At 38.8% G+C, this 9,588-nt stretch overlaps 2 long non-coding RNA genes across 2 annotated transcripts; both read right to left on the reverse strand.

The window, feature by feature from the left end:
• Positions 1-3,966: 3,966 nt before the first annotated feature.
• On the reverse strand, positions 3,967-4,981 carry LOC129160800 (uncharacterized). Its single transcript, XR_008561288.2, has 5 exons — positions 4,925-4,981; positions 4,636-4,835; positions 4,394-4,552; positions 4,168-4,265; positions 3,967-4,083 (listed from the first exon to the last, which is right to left on the reverse strand). It is a non-coding gene; the product is annotated as an uncharacterized lncRNA (long non-coding RNA).
• A 631-nt stretch (positions 4,982-5,612) lies between these two features.
• LOC129160799 (uncharacterized) lies at positions 5,613-7,041 on the reverse strand. The gene is made up of 4 exons (XR_008561287.2): positions 6,893-7,041; positions 5,937-6,048; positions 5,721-5,852; positions 5,613-5,639 (listed from the first exon to the last, which is right to left on the reverse strand). It is a non-coding gene; the product is annotated as an uncharacterized lncRNA (long non-coding RNA).
• Between the last annotated feature and the right edge of the window lie 2,547 nt (positions 7,042-9,588).

Here is a 9,588-nt window from a genome sequence, read left to right on the forward strand (position 1 = left end):
TCCTAAAGGGGTCAAACCATGTCCCAAAGGTCACCGGGCCTGGTGTCACTTTAAAGAAGTAGTCCAGTTACACCTTTGTGGGCTTATAACTTTTCTTCTGACTGTCCTAGAGAGGTCACGTTTCTTTTAGCGTACTCCAATTAAAAGCCCCTGTAAACCCAAAAAGGAATGGAGTCATTAGCACTTATTGTTATTAAATGGCACCCCGAATTATGTCGCACAAAGCACAATTTCACATCATTCCGGGTCCATTTCTCAGAAAAAAGCTTCAATCAGGCTGAAACGTCACAGAAAAGTAGAATCTATTGAGTTGTAAATGATTCCTGTGTTTCATGATGATAGCACATTCATAAGGGGGTCAAGTTAGGTCATAAACGTCACCGGATCACTTGTTCCTTAAAGGCTGCATTCTAAGCACACCTTTGGGGGCATATAACTTGGCTTCTGAATGTCTCAGAGGGGTCAGGTTTGTTTTACGGTACTCCAACCAACAGCCCCTATTACCCCAAAAAGGAATGGAGTCTTTAACACTTATGGTTTTTAAATGGCACCCAGAATTATGTTGCACGAAGCACAATTTCACATCATTCTGGGTCCATTTGTGTGAAAACAAGGTCCAATCAGGCTGAAACGTTACAGGAAGATAGAATCTATTGAGTTGTAAGTGATATGAACGTTTCATGATGATAGCACATTGTTAAGGCCAGTGTTGGGACTAACGCGTTATTAAATCTCGCGTTACAGTAACTATGTTATTATTGTGGTAACGTCCACGGTAACTAGTTAGTTTGCCGAAATCAGGAACGCGTTTATCGTTGCTGGGATTTAAATAGGCTCGTTATTCGGTACCTTACGTGCCAAGCTACGGACCGCAGTTTCCGTGTTGGACTTTTTTGAAACAAACTTTATTGGAAAGGATTGTACACCGACCACCGACATGCCAGTAAACAAAGTTACGTTTCCGAAAAAGAAAAAAAAAAGGTTACGTTTCCGTGGTGGACGTAAAAGCGCAGGTGACGTTGTGATGTAACGCACGGAGGCTAGAACTATGGCGGCAGATGAAGACAGTCCGGGAGCAGGATTTCTCTCGTGGAAGTATGCTCATTATTTTTCCTTTCTGTCGGTAAAAGACAAGAATATTGTGGTGAACTGTACTCTCTGTGGAGGTTCGAAAACTCTATCCACATCAAAGACCAGCAATTCTAATCTGATGAAACATCTTCAGAAACAGCACGCATCTACCAAGCTAGTTGAAAAAGACCCCAAACGTAACGTTGTTGTCGGTGACACCAGCTCTGCTGACGCTTCTCCAGCAAAACAACGAAAGCTTGATTTCACAAAGCCTGCTGCACAGTCTATCACCCAGCCACAGCTACACAGGCTGATTGCCAGGTATGTTGTGGAAGACATGAAACCTATTTCAACAGTTGAGTCCCATGCTTTCAGAGGACTGATTAGCCATATACCTCTGCGAGGAAGAGCCGGGCAGGCACCATGCAGAAAGACATTTTCCAGTTACCTAGACCAAGAATATGTCAAAATGGAGTCAGAGCTCAAAACAACATTTGACGAGTTAGAACATGTCTCTACAACAGCAGACATTTGGACTCGGCATAATAAAAGTTTTCTTGGTGTAACTGCTCATTGGATAAATCCAAAAAACATGAAACGTGAGAAAGCGGCGCTGGCATGCAGGAGATGTTTGGGTCGACACACATCTGACACCATTGCAAGTGAGCTGGACAACATTAACTCTTCTCATGGCCTGTCGTTTAAAATCACATTAACTGTAACAGATAATGGCTCCAATTTTGTCAAGGCTTTCAAGTGTACCAGCCACCACCTGAGTTTGATGACAAAGATGAGGAGGATGAGGTGACTTTTGTTTCCATTGGGGATGTGCTGCAGAATGGTGCTGCTGATGATGCTGATGACACAGTTTCTTTACCTCCACATCAGAGATGTGTGTCGCACACAATGAATCTCATCTCTTGCACTGATGTGGAGAAGTGGCTATTGTCTGAAGCTGCGACGAAAACCATCTACAGGAGTTCCACCACAAAATGTGCTGGCCTGTGGAACAAGGCCAGTCGTTCCACATTGGCTGCTGAGATCGTGGACAACATTATTGCAAAGAAGCTACTAGTACCTTGTACAACCAGGTGGAACTCGTTCTATGATGCTCTGGAGAGGATTTCGAAGATACCTTTGGTGGAGTTGAACACAATCTCATCCTCACTACAGTTGAAATGTTTCAATGAAAGGGAGCATCAGTGTATCAGAGAGTACTGTGCTGTCATGCAACCACTTACTGTGGCACTGGACATTCTTCAGGGAGAAGACCATTGTTTTTACGGCACACTCCTACCCACACTGGAATCACTGATAACCAAGACTCTGGGGAAAGAAAATGGCTTACAAATCCTTGTTGGGCTACCAGATGCAGTTGTCAAGGTAAGAGATGGTATTTTGTTTTGTGTTTACCTAAAAAAGGATATTCTACCCCTAAGTAAAATTGTGTCTGTTGTTATATTCCTCAGAGTTAAATAAGAGGAAAAAAGGCATTTTGTAAACAGCTCAGTCATTCTCCTGATCTGGCAGCAGTCATTTTGCTTTAATTTAGGATAAAACAAGTAAATGGGAAAACCCAAATGCTAGTTTCCTCTCACTTACATTGTTTTATGCTAAACTAAAGCAAAATGACTGCTGCCAGATCAGGAGAATGACTGGGCTGTTTACAAAATGATTTTTTTCCTCTGAATAGATACATTTTACTTAGGGGTGGAATTTCCCTTTAATGAAATTAACTCAATTGCTTTTATATTGTGTCGTTAGTGTTGTGGGTGTATAAAGGCTATGCACGATTGATCAATAAATAAATGATGATCAATAAATAAAATATATATATAAACAACATGTAGTAAAATACATGTTATTTACAAAATAAAATACATTCTATGTAAAATTACAGCATGGTGTTAATGTTTAATTCATTTATTGTTGAAACAATGCATACTTTCACATGCAATAATGCTTTTTGCACTCTTGCTGTGTCATTATTACAGGCGGTCAAGACAAGGTTTGCACATGTTCTTGGAAGTAAAGATGCTCTCCTCCCTACTAACACAGGTCCGTTGCAACAACGTAGTCGCAACGTATTTTCTGACACCTTGTGATGTTGCAGGAACGTCGCATGTTACGTAGTAGCGACTTCCAAAGTGAAATTCCGCTACAACGTTGTCAGAACGTCACATAGGACGTTGTTGGAACGTTATCGCGACATATCCACAACTTTACTGCAATGTTGTGACAACATCGCTATTATAACGTTGTGACAACGTACCAACTAAATGTTTGTGGCACATTGCAGAGACGTTTTCAGGTTAACTTTTTTTTTCACCTTTATTCATTATTTACCACAGGAAATTATATTGCTAAACAAATGGCAGATTAACAGCAAAAACAACCAGAATGGAAAAACAAATGTATAAAAACCTTAAAAACAAGTAATATAGGACAGCGGTGTCTTGAATTCATTTAAAAGCTCTACTGCATGTTTTCATTTCGGAACCACTGGAGGAGTTAATGCAAAGGATTCTCCAGAGAATCAAGACAATTATGGACAACCCTGAGCATTCTCTTCACAAGACTTGAGGATCCTTCCTGCCAACAGCCATTGTAATATACAACAACTCTTTGATGACTTGATTATTATTATTCTGAGCTACTACAGCAATCAATTTCCCTCTGGGATTAATAAAGTATTTTTGAATTGAATTGAATAGTAAGCAGCAGGATCAGGTGTAATTTCACAGGATGGACAATAAACTGACTTTTCAGCTTTTTATTACATAAAGATTTGGCATTTGCATACACAATTTAAACAAAACATTTTTATAGCGCCTCTCAAAATAAAAATCACAAGGCGCTTAAAAAAATGATCAAAAATATATATATATATAAATAGAAAAATCAAAAATTGTGAGCAAAACAGAGAAAAATAAAACAGAAAGGGTGCAGGTTCACTTAGTCCTCCTCAGAAGAATGGGCCTCCATTTGTGTGGCACGATGCTGTGCTTCAGCCTGAAGGGAAAAAAAGGAGGTATAAATTAGTGAGCAATTAGCACATAAATGTCTCCAACAAGCTTTCAGTCATAAATCAATTACCTCTCTTCTGACTTTCTGGGGAGCATGCTTAAGGACTTCCATTATTTGCACCTCTATGTCCTTATCTGTGGAGTCTGGAAGCGAGGTCTTCACAGCACCTGGGAACAGACAGGTGATATACAAGAAACCTTAAGATTACTGAAACTGTTTTACAGTTGTGACAGACCGCTGTAAAAAGATTTAATGAAATTCTATAAAACAAGTCCAGTAAAAAGCATCAACTCACATTTGATCAGCCTAAATATTTTAAGGTTACACAGCTTGGCTTTCTGCTTCTTCCATACAGTCTGTATCCACACCAAACAGCATTGCTGGCGACAGCCAGCATGGTCCTTCTTGTATTTTCTCCCAGCTTCCGTCCTCCAATGAGGCTTAGAAAACGGACCTTATAAATTGTACAAAGTTGATCAAATAAAATATCAGATTTCATTAAAACCATTTTCTGAATGTCTACAATTGTTTACTTACAGCTTGCTGGAAATATGCCTTGTCCTGCAAGTTATTTTCAAGCAAGGTAAAGTCCTCCGCATCTTTACAAGGCTACAGGCGCAGATCATCTTGAGTTTGGCTCTCAGAATGCTGAGAAGCCACATTATGGAGCAGCTTCTCCATGGCGTGCATTTTCCCCTCCATCATGTTCACTTTGATCAGCAGTGACTTGCAGATATCTTGGACAAAAGAAGAATCATAAATTACAACAAAAATAACAGATTTAACTTATCAGTGGACCTTTTAAGAAAGGGAAATTCAATCTCACCTGTGATTGCAGCAATATTCTTTAAAGCATCAGCGATGCCTGCTGCTTGATCTGAAATGATAAAATGATAAGTTCTCAAAAAAAAATCTACCAAAACATTTTAATACACCACTCTAGGTTTTGGTAGAGGTATTTTAAGTTACTTGCCTTCAGTGGCTTTTTGCCTTGGGGTGACTCTTTGCCTTGGTGTACTTGTGGCCATTAAATCTATGAGTTGACAAAACCCATTTTAATAGTAGTAGTGCAAAGTTTTAAAAGGCAAATATACAAATCAGTTGACATTTTAGTTACAGCAGAAGATAAATTGTGTACCTTCACCGTTGAGGGACTCAGTTGGCAGTGTTGTCCTCTTCGAAACAGGAACTGAAGGGGGAAAAACATCAAAACTAAATTAAACAAATAAATTTGACAGCAGTCTAAAGTAGCTGGTGGGCAGTCTAGACAACAAATTGAAGTATGGCCTGAATAAATTAGATAAACATAAAGGAAAATATACGCACCATCTCTGCTGAATGGTTCTATCGGCAACAGCATTCTCTTTGCCATGGGAACTGCAAAAAATGAAAAAATAAAAAATAAAAACATTATTGGGCTAGAAAATTACTATGGAGCTCTGCACCCCACAAAATAAAATTAGATTTAGTTAAAAACACAAGTTCTAGCAGTAGAACATCGGCTCAAAACTAACCTCTCGTTCTCTCAGTAGAGCATGGACCTGAAAGCAAACAGATATGTTTTTTTTGCAATTTTATATTATTAAAAAGAATATACAACATGTTTATGACAGAAACATTACCTGCTTCATCATCAGAGCTGGACAGGTACCGCTTATTGTTCTTAACCTTTTGTTTGGTCACCTCTCTCTCACTCTCGGCTTGGGAATCTTCCAGGTACTGCCTGGCAAGACGCTTGGCTTCTTCATATTCCTCTTAATAAGCATAACAGTCAAGTTCATGTGAAAAGTTTCGAGGGAAACCATTTATATTTGATGGCCAAGTAGTAGTTGCAGTACCTGTTTGGCGCTGAAATAGCCTTACTCTATGTTGAGTCCAATCAGGAGATGGATGTTCCACATTTAGGTTCCTGAATGTGGTTTTGTTCGCTGTCCAGTAACAATAATGCACCTACGATTTTGGAAAAGAGATTAGTTTTCAACCAAGTTTACACAGACACATAGCCACAGGAATTTCTGAATTAACTGCATGTTCAAAAAACAACAAACTCACCCATTGTTTAAGACAACATTGTTTATGAAAATGTAGCTTTTGACTACACATCTCAAACTAAAGCAATATTTTGTGTTACAATGTTTAATACTAGCTAACTAAACAATTTGATTCTTTATTCTTTTGCTAGTTTGGAAGACTGGGTTGCCCAAGTCCAGTCCTTGGGATATTTTAGATACATCCTTGCTCAAATGGCTAAAAGTCCATCACGCCCCCTGCCCCAAACACAAATTTCTAACGCTCCATTCATGTTTAGCTAAACATGGCCGTCTCTCTACACAAGATCTCAATAAAGTCGACAGACACAGTGAAAAGGCTTGCTTAAACACCAATAAACATTACCTAATTATTAAAAACCACTGAGACGCGCATATAACGTTTAGGGCAGAACATTAGCCCAGAGGTTTACTGATCGAGCAGACATGTGAGAACACGTGTAATGACCGCTTAGCAATGGGGCTACCTAGTGGCTAACGGTAGCTGGACTGCTAACTCTACAAATACACTGGTTGTAGTTATATCAATAGAATAGTTACAGAGTCATCTTGCTTGAAATTAGATTGATATTTTTCTAAATCAAGCGAAAAGTCCAGTTAGTTTGTTTGATTTTACTTGAACAGACCGAATAGACTACAGTAGGTAAGCTACCATGCGGTAGCTATTGTTTGAGGGCAGATATATGCTATTGCCTTTTGTAAACCAAAATTAGAACTAACAAGCACATGATAAAACTTTTTCTTACCTGAAGCAAGCGAACTAAGGAGTGAGTGGTTGACAGATAAATCCGAAGTAGCCAAATAGCAAAGAGCAACTAACTGGAAATCTTGTGGAAAAAAACAAGGGATGAAATAAGAACAAAGAAAGAGGCAGATTAAGCTGATTGGAAGATGGTCTGGAGCATGTGATACCATAACAAATCAGAGAACTGGCTGGGACAGGGTTGTTGCAACAAGCCATTCCATTGGAATGATGTGGGGCCAGTAACATGTAAATTAGCTTACATTTCCTTGCTGGTGGATTTTAGAAAGTAAACATTTGTAAACGGCAAAAATGAGTTTTTCAGTAAACAAAGTTTAGAAAAGTTTTTTTTCATAAAATAAAAGGTCCCATTTTTTTAAATTAGAAAGACATTTTAGCTATAAACACGATTCAAGTACTGCAACTACTAACTGTTTATTTAATTATTGTCAAAACTCTAATGATAATAAAAAACAATTAAAATACCCAATTAAATATCTTTGTGTGTTATTTTTCATGGATAAGCTGAAAATCTAATTTGATGATAAAATCTCTCAAATTTAATTTATTCTGGAACTACAGTTATCACGTTGTAACAACGTAGCAGCAACGTTGTTATTCAAAGTGCCAAATAAGTTACAGAGAAGACATTTAACAGAGGTTGTAAAGTGACTTTTGGAGGACGTTGTAGTGTGACGTTTCAGCAATGTACCAACTACGTCCCCTGTGGAACGTAGTAACCTAAACGTAGCAGCTACGTTGTCACTACGTCACAAACGAAACGTCGCAAAATGCGACGTTGTGGCTGTGTTAGTAGGGTACTGTATGTCGTGTTTTTTGTGATCCACTGCTTTTTTGTAGTGATAGCCTACTAGGTACAATGATTAGATTTATAGCACTGTGTGACATCAACCACAAAATTATGTGTTTGCATTTGTAGAGGGTTAAAACAATAGAAATTGATTAAAACGGACGGATAAAAAGTGACACAAAACAGACATTGTCCTTTCTAATTTAGTTTCATTCATTTCATCATTCACTTGCACTCACATTTTATGTTCAGACCACTAGGTGGCGCAGTCAACTTGTGGCAGGATAGGGCTACCATGTAAGCAAGCAAGAAGACCAGCAACCTTACTGGCTATCCAGTTAAGGAAGTAACACATTTTAATAAGAAAAATCTGAATAAAAACAGTTACTTTCCCTAGTAACTAGTTACTTAGAAACTAACGAGTAACTTAAAGTAACTGAGTTACTCTTGAAAGAAGTAACTAGTAATGTAACTACATTACTAATTTAAAGTAACTTTCCCAACACTGGTTAAGGCGGTCAAACCATGTCCCAAATGTCACCGGGCCTGGTGTCACTTTAAAGAAGTAGTCCAGTTACACCTTTGTGGGCTTATAACTTTTCTTCTGAATGTCCTAGAGAGGTCAGGTTTGTTTTAGAGTACTCCAGTTAACAGCCCCTATAACCCCAAAAAGGAATGGAGTCATTAGCACTTATGGTTATTAAATGGCACCCAGAATTATGTCGCACAAAGCACAATTTCACATCATTCCGGGACCATTTCTCAGAAAAAAGCTTCAATCAGGCTGAAACGTCACAGAAAAGTAGAATCTATTGAGTTGTAAATGATTCCTGTGTTTCATGATGATAGCACATTCCTAAGGGGGTCAAACCATGTCCCAAAGGTCAGCGGGCCTGGTGTCACTTTAAAGAAGTAGTCCAGTTACACCTTCGTGGGCTTATAACTTTTCTTCTGAATGTCCTAGAGAGGTCAGGTTTACTTTAGAGTACTCCAATTAAAAGCCCCTATAACCCCAAAAAGGAATGGAGTGTTTAGCACTTATGGTTATTAAATTGCACCCAGAATTATGTCGCACAAAGCACAATTTCACATCATTCCGGGTCCATTTCTCAGAAAAAAGCTTCAATCAGGCTGAAACGTCACAGAAACGTAGAATCTATTGAGTTGAAAATGATTCCTGTGTTTCATGATGATAGCACATTCCTAAGGAGGTCAAGTTAGGTCATAAAGTTCACCGGATCATTTATTCCTTAAAGGCAGTGTTCTAAACACACCTTTGGGGGCTTATAACTTGGCTTCTGAATGTCTCAGAGAGGTCAGGTTTGTTTTAGGGTACTCCTATCAACAGCCCCTATTTTCCCGAAAAGGAATGGAGTCATTAGCACTTATGGTTTTTAAATGGCACCCAGAATTATGTTGCACGAAGCACAATTTCACATCATTCTGGGTCCATTTGTGTGGAAACAGGGTCCAATCAGGCTGAAACGTTACAGGAAGGTACAATCTATTGACTTGTAAGTGATCTGAACGTTTCATGATGATAGCAATTTCCTAAGGGGGTCAAACCATGTCCCAAAGGTCACCGGGCCTGGTGTCACTTTAAAGAAGTAGTCCAGTTACACATTTGTGGGCTTATAACTTTTCTTCTGAATGTCCTAGAGAGGTCACGTTTCTTTTAGCGTACTCCAATTAACAGTCCCTATAATCCCAAAAAGGAATGGAGTCATTAGCACTTATGGTTATTAAATGGCACCCAGAATTATGTCGCAAAAGCACAATTTCACATCATTCCGGGTCCATTTCTCAGAAAAAAGCTTCAATCAGGCTGAAACGTCACAGAAAAGTAGAGTCTATTGAGTTGTAAATGATTCCTGTGTTTCATGATGATA

The sequence above is a fragment of the Nothobranchius furzeri genome, chromosome 4, assembly GCF_043380555.1.
Source record: "Nothobranchius furzeri strain GRZ-AD chromosome 4, NfurGRZ-RIMD1, whole genome shotgun sequence".
Classification (NCBI taxonomy): domain Eukaryota; kingdom Metazoa; phylum Chordata; class Actinopteri; order Cyprinodontiformes; family Nothobranchiidae; genus Nothobranchius; species Nothobranchius furzeri.